The sequence below is a fragment of the Ctenocephalides felis genome, unplaced genomic scaffold (assembly GCF_003426905.1).
Source record: "Ctenocephalides felis isolate EL2017-DRISC unplaced genomic scaffold, ASM342690v1 CF-g0.4_SCAFFOLD_00845, whole genome shotgun sequence".
NCBI lineage: Eukaryota > Metazoa > Arthropoda > Insecta > Siphonaptera > Pulicidae > Ctenocephalides > Ctenocephalides felis.
This window is the reverse complement of record NW_020536999.1, coordinates 26704525-26720872: the sequence shown is the minus strand read 5'-3', so window position 1 is coordinate 26720872 and position 16348 is coordinate 26704525. Positions and strand designations below refer to the sequence as shown.

At 29.4% G+C, this 16348-nt stretch overlaps 1 long non-coding RNA gene across 1 annotated transcript in view; it reads left to right on the top strand.

Moving 5' to 3' along the window:
- The window catches only part of LOC113363910, a 151584-nt gene extending 135625 nt beyond the window's left edge, over positions 1-15959 (top strand). Inside the window, exon 3 of the long non-coding RNA XR_003365983.1 lies at positions 15890-15959. This is a non-coding gene — a long non-coding RNA (uncharacterized LOC113363910). The remainder of the gene's footprint in view (positions 1-15889) is intronic.
- The last annotated feature ends 389 nt before the right edge of the window (positions 15960-16348 follow it).

Genomic DNA, 16348 nt, shown 5'->3' with positions numbered 1-16348 from the left:
AAAAAATACACATTTGAAAAATAAATGTCTTGCTACCTTTTAAAAACAATTGCTTGTTGCAAAAACAACAGCGGTTTGAAAAATGTTTTTTTTCAAATACTACTTAACCCTTACCACTAGGATGCCGCAACTCCGGCGGCAAAATACGTAATAATTCTGCAATTCGCCATCAAATATATCATATTCAATCATTTTAATTTTATAATATTCATGTATTATTACTAATATGATGTTCCATATATATATTGCGTGGGTGTGTGTGGGTGCATGTACGTGGGCATTAGCATTTTGCAAACTAAGTACAATATTAAACTCTATTATATTTTTTGTTTATGTTGAGAACTTTCTTTCTGGTAACTTTCCGTATTAGTCAAGTAAGCATCGGAGCGTGGCGCCGCTGTTTACTTATCGATAAAGGTTGTTTTTAAAATTAAAACTTTTTGAAAAAACTCTTCTTCAATATAAATGATAGTTGTAATGCGGAAATTTTCTTTGTAAAACAATGATCATTATCTTAGAAACTTTCATGAACTAAAAAAAGAGTTCGATTGGAAAGAAGAGTTATATTGAAACATGTTTGAATTAAAATACTTAAGGGGGTATTCTAGTGTAGAGCGATGAATTTTAGGTCATTTTTAAAGTGTCGTAAAAGAAAGCAATGAATGTTTTTACTATCCATTTTTACCACTTGTTTATTAATATTATTAAAATACAAAACAAAAATTAAAAATAAAAAAAAGTTGAAAATTGTAAAAACTGGCAGCTGATGAAGTGGGTGATCTCAAAAAATTGGCGCCTCAGTCTTGACATGATTTCAGTCCTCCTAGCCATCGGAAATGCAAAAAATAAAAAGATTATTAATCTACAATGATGTCGCAATCGCCCGAACTAGCGATGAGTAAAAAAATTTTTTTTTACAAATTGTCGACTGTTTGAAAAAAAGTGTTTTTTTGCTGTTTTTTTTTTTGAGCTTCTCGAATTTTTTAAAAATAGTAAAAATTGGAATTTCGGGATGATCCTAGTTCGGGCTATAGATAGGTCTATAAATATGACTCTCTGAACATTTCAAGTGAATCGGTCTGTTCTGAGAAAAACGCATTTAAAGTTTTAAGTGAAGACAAACCAGTATGGAGACCGAGTCAGTAAAATGCCTATATCTCCGAAAATAATTCAAATTTTCAAAAACCTTCTCATACTCATATTCTTAGATAGTTAAACTTTGAAAATATAAAAAAAAAAAACGATTTTTTTGAATTTCTACACTAGAATACCCCCTTAAAACGAAAATCCATAGAAGCGTTATGGCATATTAATAGAGATACTAGTCTTGCAGTGTGAGGATATTGATATTGTATATTTTTCAATTAAAATATTTGTCGAAGTGTAAATTATAGTTGATTGAGACGAGGAATTTGCTGTTCTAGGTATAAATCACATAAAATTTTATTAGTAGGACTATAAATCTTTTCAAAGAAAATAGCTTTCTGCGAAATTAATTAAGTCAAGTATTCTACTTTGAGGTATGTTAAAATATAACGTCTTCATAAGTACACAGGCCATAATGCATATTAAAAAAGGTCTATGAAGTATAATCCATTAATATAAAAACATTAGATTCATGTGTTCATAATTTAGTAGACGTGTTGATAGTAAATTAACACATACGATTAATGAGTTTCGGAGACGACCATGAACTTATTTCTGAGGAAAAAGTTTTTTCTTGCTTATAAATACATATAGTAGTAATACATAAATACGAATATTATTATATTAATAATATAATTAGTAATATAAAAATATTTGTTTGTGTGTACCTATATGTTTACAACCAAAGTAATTAATATCTTATGCATGGTTTTTGTGAGTATTGATAACAGCTCTTACACACTATCCAAAAACAACTTTTTTTTTCAATCAATCATTTACATTAAATACGAAGAAATATTATATAAATTTTTTTGATTATTTCAATGATATTCCAAAATGAGAAAAAGAATTGAGTCGTTTATCACACTTTGTTGACTACAAATAATTGTAACGCGTTTGCTACGGTCGCACAAAAACACGAAATAGCGGTTAAGATTATCAGACAAATACTTTTTTCCTTCATTAATATCTTTTTTACCGCCGGCTCCAAAAGGCCGAAAGAAAGAAATTTACTTCGGTCCATGGAGGGTCTCGGATATAGGAGATTCGTAGGATGAGATTGTACGATATGTGATGTGATGTGGATTTATGTAGGACGTGACTTCGAGAAATCAATAATTAAAGTGTAAAACATATGAACATTGTTGATGAAAAAGATGGCTAAAGAAAATTCCCAATTATTCACACAACCTTTTCTACTCGTATGCCTAATACGGCGGCATATTTTTTGTTTAAATTTTTATTGGCCTCCGCTTTACAGCATTTTTAGCCACCTACATTATTCACATTATTTTACACATATATCATATATACTATCTCTCCTTATATCCTAATCATGCATTCAATTTTCTTTCAACTGATTTTCATTCTTCTTTTTGTTTTTCAATATGTCTCATCTTATTCTCCTCTTACTTCTAATACAATTTTTTCTGGTATGCCACAAATTAACAATTTTTAATCTAGTTTAATATTTTATATTTAATTCTGGTATTGCTGGAGATTCGAACCGAATTCCTCCAACGGCGGCATAATAAGTATTACTTTTGCAATGTACGAGTGGAAAAGGTATAAAATGGATATTATATTTAACTGAAGTTAGAAATTAGTAATGAAAACGTCAAACCTTTCTTTAGTCAAAATAAATGAATTATAAATACTAATAATATCTTATAAAATAGAAAGAATCTGACTAAGGGACCGATTCTGCCCCATAACAGACCAATCTTATGGCAAGGCCATGTTACGCTCCAACTTCCATACATTATGCTACTGAATCATACTGAAAACATGCTGAATACTATCAAAATGTCATGTATTTGCAGTGCATTCAGACGTTTTACACATTAACTGCAACGTCACTTGAATGTTATGAAGCTGGGTCAAAAAGACCCTGTTATCTAACAATAAGATCGTTTTTTGCATTTTTGCGGTTTCTAGGTTAGGTTTTCTATCTGACAACCTGAGAAAAACGCCTTACTGGCTTTTGGTAAGGTTTAGAACGATTTTGTATGGAAAGGTTTACATAACATAGCCTTGCCATAACATTAGTCTGTTATGCGGCAGAATCAGTTCTTTACCTTTTCAACAGTAAATTAAAATTTTCTAAATAAAACTGTTTATTTATTTGTAAAATCCCTGAAAACTTGATCTGGTTTGCTTATGAATAATTTTTGGTGATTTTGAACGATTGTTACAACATGTAGAACGATTCAAAGTTTCAATAATTTATTAAATACAAATACCGAAGCTGAGTTACCTTAAAACTTAAAATTTCTCATTATGTATGATATAATTTGTATTTTTTTTTATTCAATTAAGTATATTGTTTGTTATTTACAAACTAAGTATCTCAAAGTTGTGATACAGTAATTTCTAACCTATTTAGATATAAAAGTTATGTTAATGATGAATGAAAGGTTTTACGTCGAACGAAACTGCTTTAAATTATTAATATAGCATTTGAAAAAAACTTTTTAAAATTCTGATCGAAAGGGGAAAACAAAAGGAGCAAATATTTTATTTACTATAAATATTCAATGATATTTAGAAAAAAATTCTCATCCTTCGTGCATTGAATATACGTGTTTTTCCTTACCCGAGGGAGGTAGTCGGTCATAAAAAGCATCTCATTTATTTATTTTATTTCGGGCCATTAATTCCATTTCATATCGTTTTATTTTACGCAGGCTCCTATTTTTAGATGGTTACATAATTAAAAAAAACATACAATCGTGCCCTGTGTAATTAATTACACCGCGCCTGTTATGCTTTTTTGTTTCCTTTACAAACAACGTTTAAATGAAAATCTGACTAATATTCATCGACGATTATAGTAATTTACATAATTAGCAAAGTGTGGATGATGTTTATATCCCAAGGGTTCCGTACGAGTTTTTTTTAGTAATTGCGTCAATTTATTGTCATGATATTGCAATTTTTGATGTGTTAATTATCTGGCGCTGCCACTTCATGCACTTCATTAAGGTAATTACTTCATTAAGGTATACCTGTTGATGTAGATGTTTTCTTTAATTTAGAATGAAATTTGAGTAACATATTAGATATGTTACTAAATTAAATTTATATTCCAATTATTGTAACAATAATATTTCATTAAATTTTTTTATGTCAATAAAATTATTATTATTATATCGTGTCTATTGCATTGTGAACAATATCAATTTGAATTCGATGAATATTCATTAATGTAGAGATAAGAAACATCGATATGTCTGACTATGTTTATCATGATGAAATACAATCGTTTTCTTAATTATAGACTAATTTAATGGTAATAATGTTATTCAAAATGTTGCGGCAAATGGAAACCATCTGTTTGAATTGAAAATTATATTCCAGAAGCACATTTGCATATTCAAATATTTCAAAAGACAAACAATTTTAAATGAGAAATATATTGACAAATGAATGACCCTATCGTTAACATTGGTTTTTGTAATAATTTACAAATGTTTGCATTTATTGAACCTGTTATTCAGTATATAGGACATTTTCTTAACCATACGAGGGTAATTTATTAATTTCAATTTGGAATACGTCCTTAATTTTACCATTCAAATGTAATCGCTTGATTTAGAATAAGGATCCTTTGGAATGATTAATTAATTATATAAACATTTACTCAAATTACGCTTACGATTCAGATAAATTAGAAGTCGAAAAAGATATATAATGAATAAAATAACTGAGGCAAAATTAAAATTTATCACACGTCTGTTTGTTTAAAAAATATGTGTAATAGGTAAAAGTTTCCAGTTTTAAAAAACAAAATATTACTCTTCCTAATCGAAAAACTTTATTTATTAATCATTGACTTTTATCTATTTTCTTCATTTTATATCACCCTCGGGCACAGATAGATTGGAGCATTCAATCAGATAATATCGTTTCCACAAACTATGAAAATGCGAACGACCCGTCCGGTGATATTTACCGACCAATTTGCAAACATATGGGTAATATATCGACACTGCCAATTTATTTGCGGCAACTTTATTATGGTTGAATTTAATTTAAATCATTTTGACATAGAAAGCTGTCCAAATTGCAAAATAGGCTTTCATCATTCAAAAAAGTACGAGAGTGAGCAGGGAATTTTTTAACCTGGGTAATGAATAAATGTGGTTGAGTTATTAGAATAGTACATATATTTACTGAAATAAATTGAAATAATTAAAAGTATTGATCATATAATATTGCGCAATATTTTAATAGTTTTTGTTTCTTATATAATAGTCGATATTTTAAAATTCAAGTAAAATTTATTCTCGCATCTCTATTTCTCTCCCGAAGAGTTTGTTTTCGCAAAAAATCCAAAATTTTGTGTTTTGACTTTTTAAGGCATTCTGAACTGAAAGAGACCAAATTCGGAAGAAGTATATGTGTGTGTTTGGTGTGTGTGTGTATGTGACCCGGTTGGAAATCGAGTTAATTAGTTTTTGGACCGTTTCTTCGTAATAGAATGTTGAAAAAACCATTTTGACGCGTTTCATTAAACTTTACATAACAATTGAATTGTAAAAAATAATCAAAGTTTAGAATTTCTCCGCGTGTTTCTAATCGGAATTTAAGTTGCCTATCCATATATATTCCGTATTTCGTAGGTAGCTACTGATTACAGCTGACATCCACTTTAATCAAATACGTTTTTGAAAACAAAATAGATGATATAAAATTTGTCAAACAAATTAATTTAATTGCATTGATTGATGATTATTCAGTGAAACATTTTACTTTTTAGATTTTACCGAAATAACTGAATTTCTATTCTCTATTGATTAACTTCACGTAGGGTAAGTTATAATAATCGCGAATAAATCGAAATTGAACATTTTTATTTCTGAACCTTTTGGCATCTTTAGAAAAATTACTGTATGTGTGTATGTGTGTGTGCGGATATAAAATTTCGTCGACGATTTTGGAAACATGAGTCAACCGATTTGAATAATTAACAAAACATTCGATTCGTATTGATAAGGAGACGTGCTGATTTATTTGTGGTAAAAGCAGGTCGACTTGCCTTGCCATGCACCACTAGTTAAGTTTATTATGTGTACGTATCGGAAAATTTATGCAACTTCCTCAAGACAAAATGCTACTTACAGCTAGTGGTAAGGAAAGGCAAGGAATTTGTGGTATTTCATATTTAACTAATCTGTAAATCGATGTTTTCTAATAGCTAATAGTACATGTATAAAACTCCAAAAATTTCCATATTTTTTCCATGGACCTAAATGAAATGAATGCTAATTAATTACGAAATATTAATTGATATTCGGCTGCAATATATGAAACGAATGTAAAATGCTAGCATAACTAATTCATACGTTTCCGAGCATTTTAGCTGTAGAATTATATTTTAATCTCGGCACACATTCATTCGCTTTTTACCGAGGGTATTTGAATATAAAGCCATATATATACAGGGGTTTGCATAGGTGCGGAGAGCATATGAGATGCATATTATGAATTCCATTTACCAAGTTTTAATATTCTCTATGCTAATTTCATCGCTGAAACAAACAACCGTTGTTCCTAATTAGAAAAAAAGCGTGCCATATGGAAGATAATACATACCAGCCAGTATATTTAGCAAGCGAGAAAAAAATACTTTTGCTATTAAAAGTTTTTAAAATATTGTAGTTATGAAGGCAACAATGACTATCGATTCAGTCGATAATTTTAATAGAACTATACTCAACGACATGTCTATTAAATCGAAAGCTATCGCTACTTCTTCCATCCTGTTAGAGGATGGATTGCCAATTTATAGGATAATATTTTTCAATCGAATATGAAACGCGTGCACATCACGGTATTAGTCACCGGCAAAAACAAAAAAGATATTATCGATAGAAACTGTTGAAATTTTATAACGTACGAACTGGCACAAGTGTTGATATTTATTACATATATACACACATATACAGTTTTTAATCGATTTTTTTTATTAAAAAACTATCAAGTATTGTACTATTTTATAATCCAGATTAAATGCGCCAACTTTTGATGAAACTTGCCAACATATTTCAAAATATTTTTTTAAACGAGGGCTTTTCGAATTCGACAAATTTTGAAAATTTTAGATTCATAGTGTAACAAAATGTTTTAATTCTTGAAAATTTGGGGCAATTGTCATTATTTTTTTACTTTTACATTATATTGTTTACGGTTACGGTTCCAAAATTTAAATGATAAAAAAAGTTATGAAAATTAACCACAATAATCGAAAAATTGTTATAATTTCACCAAAGCTCTATGATGCACTTAAAAGCTCGTGTTTCTAAACAAAGTGAAATAAACCTTTTTTTTAGATTTTTTTTTCAGAACAGCGTGATATTGAGTTCTGGGACACCCTGTACATATATTATGGTAAATTCATACGTTTTGGCTATAGTGCAACCCTTTATTCAGTGGAATAATACTAACAGAATTAAAACTTAAATATGCAATTAGGCAATAATTATAAAAATTATTTAAAAATAATTGAATTGAAAAATTGAAGATTTCGAATTTGCATGTTTTAATAGAAAACTAACTTTTTTCATTTTTACTACTAAACGAGGAATAGAATTACAGCCAAATTGTTTGGATTTTAACATAGGTTTTAAATCATTTAGGTTTATAATTTTAATTCTTGTGTTTTATAGATGGTACTCACAATTATTAGGATATGTCAGATTATTAGTATATATGACATGAGCATTAAATTCAAAATTATATATATATATATATATATATATATATATTTCTTATACCCCGCATCCACTCACTCTACCGCACGTGCCGCGTAACCTTCATATCATTTGTGTTACTATGCACTCCGAGCGAACAACACGTAGTACTAGGAGGGCAATATATGTTTCTTTAATTTTTCTCGTCATTAATTATTATTAGTTATGATTTTCTTTTGCACAAGTTTATTGTTTAATAAAATTTATACATTTTTGTGTTTTACCTGGTGTGGTATGTATATATTTTCCTCATTTTTATATTTATATTTGATATAAACTATTGCTATTTATGTAATGTGTTTTAGATTATTGGATGATGACTCACATTAAGTGTTTTAATCTTTTGATAATATATGACCAGGACTCACATTAAGTGTCGAAACGTTTAATAGAATAAACAAAATTTCTGTTTTAATCTTTTTAATTCGACGATTGGACTGCAAAATACTTCAAATATGTATCAATATCGACAAAACTATCATCATCTATATCTATTGTATTATTTTTCATTTATTATTAATTGCAAAATTGAACCAAAAGCATGCACCTACAAGGTCTAGATCACGTTTCAACCTATCACTTATTTTGTTATCCTCTTACAGATGATGATCATTCTACGTTTCATGTACGGTATTCTATCCATTTTGAAAATTGAGACATTAGTCGAGTAATTAGGTCAATTCCATGTTGCAGCAGATTTAAACTGCCGCCGCGTTGAACGCGGTTGCCGCCGCCTGCGATCGTTTGACGTGTGCAGGGGAGCTGCTTGCTGCCTGTATTATGTTTGTCCGGGGCATATGCGTTACAAAAGAGAATCTGTGAAGCCGCCACACACGACTCGGAACCGACGGAATGACTAATTGTATTTCCTCGGGAAACCGTCATGCGAAATCTGACTGTTTGATTAGCACACAAAATATCGTCGTCTATTATACTGATGAATTTGTGTTTTGAAATTTGCTCTAACAATCGTATTTTGCCATTTATAAATGTACATATGAGAGATAAAAAATCGTACAACTGTTATGCGACTTGGAAAACTAATTTATTATGGCATTTATTCAATCACGCTTATCAGATTTTTTTGCCTTGCTAAACCACCTGCAAGAAATATTTACTTACAACTTTTAATATACCATTGAAAAAATTCAAAGCGGAGCATCCGATTAGAATGATTCAGATATTATTAACTTCCCGAAGGAGAAGTTTATGTTTTCATCATTTTACTTGCATTGATACAATGCATTTAGAATATAAATCAGTTGATTCGTGCGCCTGAAAACGTGGACGAAAAATTGCGGACACACTAAACACACATATATTTTTTCTGAGGTATGCCAAAATGTTCATAAACCTTCAAAACGTGAAAATACGCAAAAATGTTCATTTTCGATTTTTGGCCCATTACTATAACTACGTGAAGTTAAAAATATATAACCAATCAGTTATATGCATCGTGCAACTTTACGACTAACTAGAGCCCATAACAAACAGTCCCACATCTGAAAAAGTGTATAAATTTTTTCCGCATTTATCAATCACTTTAATAGCCACTTTAGAAATTACGTAAGCGACATCAAATTAATCAAGCAAGAAAATATCTAGATCGCATACTGATATCTTTAATGACTTTTGTGAAATTCTATAAGCCGTTGTATAGTTTTCGTTTTATGAAACTTTACCTACATGTTTTACGATACTATTATTATTTTCTCGTTCGAACCACGACTAGCTATATACATGGTTCATTATGTGAGGAATAAAAATATAATTAGTTTTAATTCCACTGCATTTTTAAAACATCTAAAATAATACTTTTATGTTCTATGCCTGAAAAAATATATACACAAAGAGAACGGAATTTCATTTGAGTTTCTTTTTAATTTTTAAATTTTACAAACAATGAATTATTACCATTGAAGTGTGATATTTGTTTTGCAACAATAACGCAAATACAGATTAATAGTGGTCAAATAAAATTTGGTAAATGGCTTAAATTGCAAAGCTGATTGAAATTATTGTTTTTCATATTGGTATAAAATAGTACTTTAAGTATTCATAGTGCTCGATTCATGAGCATTTTCGCTCTGGCTACATTTGAATGCTTATAACTTTTCAAAGAGATGAGAGAGAATATTGCAGTTTTCAGCCTAAATTAATATAATACAAAAATTTAGCTATCCGCTAAGTATTTTTCAACCTTTTTAATGCCGTTTGCAAGATATTCACTTAATAGCCAATTATAAACTATTGATCTAAATTCATTGATTGACCAACTTTTAATGGCATTTTACGATTTGTATCAGTAATTTTCTATATATGAAGCTGGCAAAACTGTAAAATTTATAAGATGGAGCTTTTGCACGACTGAATACTACTGCATTGCATATTTTTCTCTAGAGAGATCTAAGGTACTGCAGATTTGCTTGGAATTGCTGGCAACAAATCATTATCATATAAACTGCAAATCGCCAATGCCCACGTGCCGTGTATGTTCTACAATTCGGTTCAGTCCTACAATATCCATTTATAATTTTCTAACCCGTACTAAAAATAAATGGCAGGACATTCAAGATATAATAAAATCTTATGATTTCGATCTAGATGTACGTCTTCTCATATTGCAATCGATATGTGAAAAAATATTGCCGGACCCAATCCTATAAATTCTAGCTACCTTAGATTAGCCACCGATCTCAAAAATAATTATTGGTGATAAAAAATTGGTAAGACATTAAAAATGTATTCAAACCTATTGCTACCAAAGTAAAATCAAGGTTGTTCCCGTGGTGATTAAATCTTAATAAAATATATAGCTGTAACAATAATACAACTTGTCTTTTAACATTGTTTCTAGTTTTCTGATATAATACAATATCTTTCTATTACTAAAGTCCTTATAATAATGGCGTGAAAAGCATCTCGCGTAAATATCTCGAAAAGACATAAATATCATTATACTTGAAATTCCATCATACTTTTTGCAATGCTTTTAATTTACATACAATCTAATTTGATTTTGATGGAAATCACAGGGAGTGTAATATCATTTTCTTAAATTTCGTTTGATGACAAAATGATGTAATGTAAGGGAGCATTAATACTTTGGAATATACCTTGCCCCATCATACTCCAGAGCAGGACGGGATTGAATTCAAAGAAATGCCTGATAACGTGGATATTAAATTTAGAGTAATGATTTTGTACAAGAAAAAATAAAATAAAAAAACCTATCAAGTAATATTTATAATATTTATGTATAGCCTAGACATATCATTTAAGGATAACCCAGACATATTTTTGTATAAGTAGCTTATGTCAATACTAATCAATTTCAATAATATTTATCGTATTTTATCTCGATTTCAAAATCATATTCATATCATATATTTGACTTTCGTTTCGAGCAAGAAATTGAATGGCAAACAAAATTGTCTGTGAAAACTTCGACGTTTCTGGTGTATACCTTTCTATTATTACATATATATATATATATATATATATATATAATATTATATACAATATATTCATTCATTAATATATTATACATAATTCAGATAAATATGAAATGAACTAGTGGTGTATGGCATCGCGACTTAAGGCAAATTGCTTGAACTTCCCGTACCTTAATGAAATATTCGAGGAATATTAAATGTTTTCAAATAGATTATTATAATTATTCAAAGTATTATAAGTGATGTTCAGGACTTTAGCTAGAATTAGAATTAAAATCGAAATTATCTTTCGATATTAAAAAAAAAATTCTTTAAAAATTAAAAAAAAAAATCTTTCCCCAAAGCAATCGTTTCATCAACACAAGCAGAAAGTTTTTCAAAACATTTAAATCGGATGCTTAGTTCTCTGCAATTTTTGCATATTTAGCCTGTATCTTCGAAACGGCTGGACCTGCCTTTTTCAAGATTTAATCACCACTTCTCCCCATCATTACAAATCATTCAAATCGGTTCATCTTCTCTTAAAAATTGACATTTTTAGCACTTTTTGCTCCATACCCTTGAAGCCGCTGAACCTGTCTTCGTCAAAAACTAATCTAGTACGTCTTCCTATCACCACGAATTTATTGCTTTTTGAATTTTTCAAATCGGTTCATCAATACGCCTGAAATCGTCGACGAAAAATTGTCTCCGCACATGCATTTTGTATGAGATAGGCCAAAATGTTCACAAACCTCTGAAACGTGAAGATATGCAAAAGTTTTCATTTTGGATTTTTTCCATTACTATGACTTACCCTATGAAAAGTTAAAACATAATATACCTATAATTCAGAAAATTGAAACAAGATTCAGCTAATTTCCTAAGATGAGTATTTTTTCTTTATTAAGTATTATGGAATGATTAGTATAGAAAGTGAGTTCAGAGAATGTGATTTTAAATTGTTTGAGATTATTTGAATTATGAACATGCTGACCCACTTTTACAAATATATTGAGAACTTTTCCAATATAACAAACATCGCAATCGTTGCAGTTCATTTTGTGCATCTAATGTACTAAGAGTTACACGAGTACTAGTGTGTAATTCATTTTTTGTGTTTCATATTATATATATATATATACATATATATATATATATATATATATATATATCCATTAGCAAATCACCTTTAAATTATTTTTCTAAGAGCACTTATGCGATTTGGGTGTCAGCGAAGAAAATCCTAGGTTGAGGAATATCTATTTATATCGCCAGCGAAAAACTGTTGAAAAAGATATAACGACAATATATCTTCTTCACGCGTCGCGGTGCTATCAAAATGTCTTCTTGCACCAAACTGACAACCAGTGCTGGATACTTTTTCATCTCGTGCAAGATAAAAATCATTAGATTTATAATTTAAATAATGCTCTTAAAGTCGGTTTCGCCACATCACTCAATTTAATGAGACCAAGTTTACTGATTACTATAATTATGTTATCTATTAGTAATTGTAGGAACCGCAGGCGCACATCAAAACAAGCTTTATTTGCCACATGTTTATCTGTCACAATTTCAGTTTCGTAATTAAGCTTCAATTTGCTTGTAGCTTTATTCATGGTAAATGACACATCAAAACACAATACTATTATCAATATCAATGTGGTCAGAAACGTGTTGAACAGGATATCATGTATTCTATGTAAATAACAATTTTGTCATTAGATTACATACATGGTAACGTACGCATGCGGCTGATAAGTTCGGTCACTGTTGTTAAATGTTATTTGTTAAGTAATTCCAATTAGTTCTACTTTTTCGGTTAATAAATTAAGTTTCACTCAATGCCCCGTGCATGTGTCTAGCAAAAACTGCGAGAGAATCCTTTATCGATTTTTGCGGTCTCCCGTCTGCATGGCAATCTATCTGGGACTCGGCAGATAAGACAATAAACGGATCATTCTATGGCGTGGATATTAAATGTAAATAAAAGACAAAACTACTTCAGAACTTACTTTGTCCGACTTGGTAGCGAAACACTAAAAGTATTAAGTAGTTTGGATCACTTGAAGAATAACATTGTTTGTAAATTATTCTGTGTTGGAGATAAACACATAAAAACATTGATTCATTTTTTTTCTATCTAATTATTTTAATTAATTTAATTAAAATCTATTAAATACATTGAAGACTGTAAATACTTGAGTTGAGCTAATCTTGGAGTAAGCTAGTTGATATTGGTATTTTGCCTTGGGGCAAGTTACATGAACTTTCCGATATGTGTAAATAATCGACTAAATCAATGAAAAATAAATTAATTTATAAGTGATTAAAAGTACTCCGAGTGGATTTATTACACATAATTGAAAACGAACGAACACGTTAACTCAGAGTATTTTCTAAAAGCACATTTTCAAAAATCAATATTTTTTATAATTGAACCAGTTTCTGTAGGACTTTAATGGTTTATTATGTTCATTAAGACCAAGAACTCTATCGTTATACCAATCGTCCAATTTTAATTTTAACAAACGTCAGAAAAACTCCTCATTTTCAAACTTTGATGGATGTTTAAAACTGAACTACGTCGTAAGGCCGTAATATTTCAGTAAGTTCTATAAGACCATGATATATATCGCCAAAAAAAACTTTCATAAAAAACTGTTTTTGATTTTTCAAAATCGATTCAGAATTGCAGGCTAAAACGTGGACAAAACTATTTATAAAGAAAAGGCTTGGCTGATCGTCGCACAAAATTGATAAACGCTAGTCCTCATCAAGATACATCGAATGTCTTAAATTTTTGAAACCTGTTGACATAGACACACATACATACTTTTTGGTCTCATTTGATTCAGAATAGCTTGAAACGCCGAGAAAACATAATATGCGAATTTTTTGATAAAAAACAAACATTATTTGAATAAACATTATTTCTAGAAAGAGAATATAATCACTATATTTAACATTGCAATACCATCATAGATATCATAAGAATAGAAAAAAATATGAAATGAACTGCTGATGATTAATAAGAAAGTAAAAAATTAAGTATTTTCAGCGAAAGCTTCGTCGAGATTAATTCATAATTATAAACCCATTGTTCGATTTTGGTTCAAAAGCATTTCGGAGCCAAATACGCGAGTGGAACTTCTGCAAAGATCTGCTTATGAATTATTAAAACAAGAGTTAATTTCCATCTGAGGTTAGATTTATGGTTACAATAGTCATAAAATTTTCATAAAAACTCTGTCTTATCAGAGGCTTTCATTATTCTTCCTAGAACGCGTTGGCGTACAACGATGAATAATTGAAAAATTCCGGCGGTTTTCACTATGAGTTAGTGCATGGCTGGTTGCTTACAAAGATGAGATTTTCATTTTGTATTTTTTAGTTTTTTAATACAAAAGACTGTAATATACGAAACTAGTACAAAATTCTTACCAGACTCAACATAGATAAATCTTGTTAAAATGATAAATGATCACATGTTTAAAATGTTTTTTAATCTGTAACTAGACATTTTAAACTCTTTAAACTGCTGAGCATTTCTTGGAGAGTCTGACTACGTTTTGGATAGCTAATGAGAGTTTTAATTAAAAACTTGAGTTATCGTTATTGGAAAGTTTAACTAGCCATGAGTCGGTACATAAAATCTACATTATACATCTAAAAAATTTTTGGCAATTCACACAATCATCGCGCACTTATGTTTATGTACTGAGTTATTTTTACCACTTCGGATGTTACACCAAATTTATTAAGTATTATTTGAAACTAAATTATTAATAAATAAAAATAATCATACAATCGGTCATCTGTAAACGATATCGTGTATGAATAAATAACACTCGAATCAAATCGCCTGTCGACAGGTAACTAATTTTCTGCATCGCATAGAATAAAACTTTTATGAATCTGAAAAGATGAAGATTATTTGGAATGTATCAGCAAAAAAGAAATATGTTATTCAATCCGACAAACTAGTAATAATATATCACACAAGCATTATTTATCAAACGTGTAGTATGTTTATGTATGAACTTTAATTGTTGGCTAATTTAAAAAAAACTAAATGAAAAACCTATTTTGCGTGTATAGATAAACGGCTTAAAATATGTTTTCAAACTTTTCCCTTTGATTCCTTATTATCTGCTAAAATATTAATCAGAGCAAGAAAGTTTAAAGTAGGCAATCGCTTAGAACTTCAATATTTATTAAAACTTTAAACGAAAACTTATAGTGAACTTTAATGCACCCTGCTGTTCAGTTTATGATGAGAAATGCAGAGTTAGAAAAAGTTTAAAAAAACGGATGATATAACTAATCCGGAAAATTATTCATACAGTTCGTATTAAACTTGGAAATTGACAACAAAACGAAAAATATTTCTTAAAAGTAATATTTTAAACTCCTTCAATAGGTACTACTACAAAATATTTCCGTTTCATATATGCTAACTTTGCAGTTATAAACTTAGCGAAAACATGTTTTCTTCGCCTTTCAATTATATAATTATGGAGTTTTAGTTAACTTCTTTTTTTTTTTTAGGAAGCCAGAGTACAGTTTCAACCACCAAAAAAAGCACATAAACATAACAAGGCAGCAAAACCTATCACAGGTAAGTGTTCTCGAAAAACCATTATTGAACATCTAATTAAAAACGCTAAAATATTTTGCACTACAGCAGTAAAAATAATTGAGACTTTAAATAAAAGAAGTTCACTAATTGGTGTTTTCGCATCGAAGTGCAAGAATTTTATCTTATTTCAGAAGACGTAAAGGGAATTAAAGTTAGATACAGAGTAATAATGTGATTATATTTTCTAAAAGCATGCATAATGCTAAAGGTAAATTTAATTAATTAATGCGTCCAGGAGCGATATTCAATTCCTTAATGCTTCTCAGAGCGTAATCAGCAATATAATAATCGTGTATACAAAGATCGTGATTAAAAATCAATCATATCTTGTAATTTAAAGATATATTTTTCATTTCGCTCCAGAACGT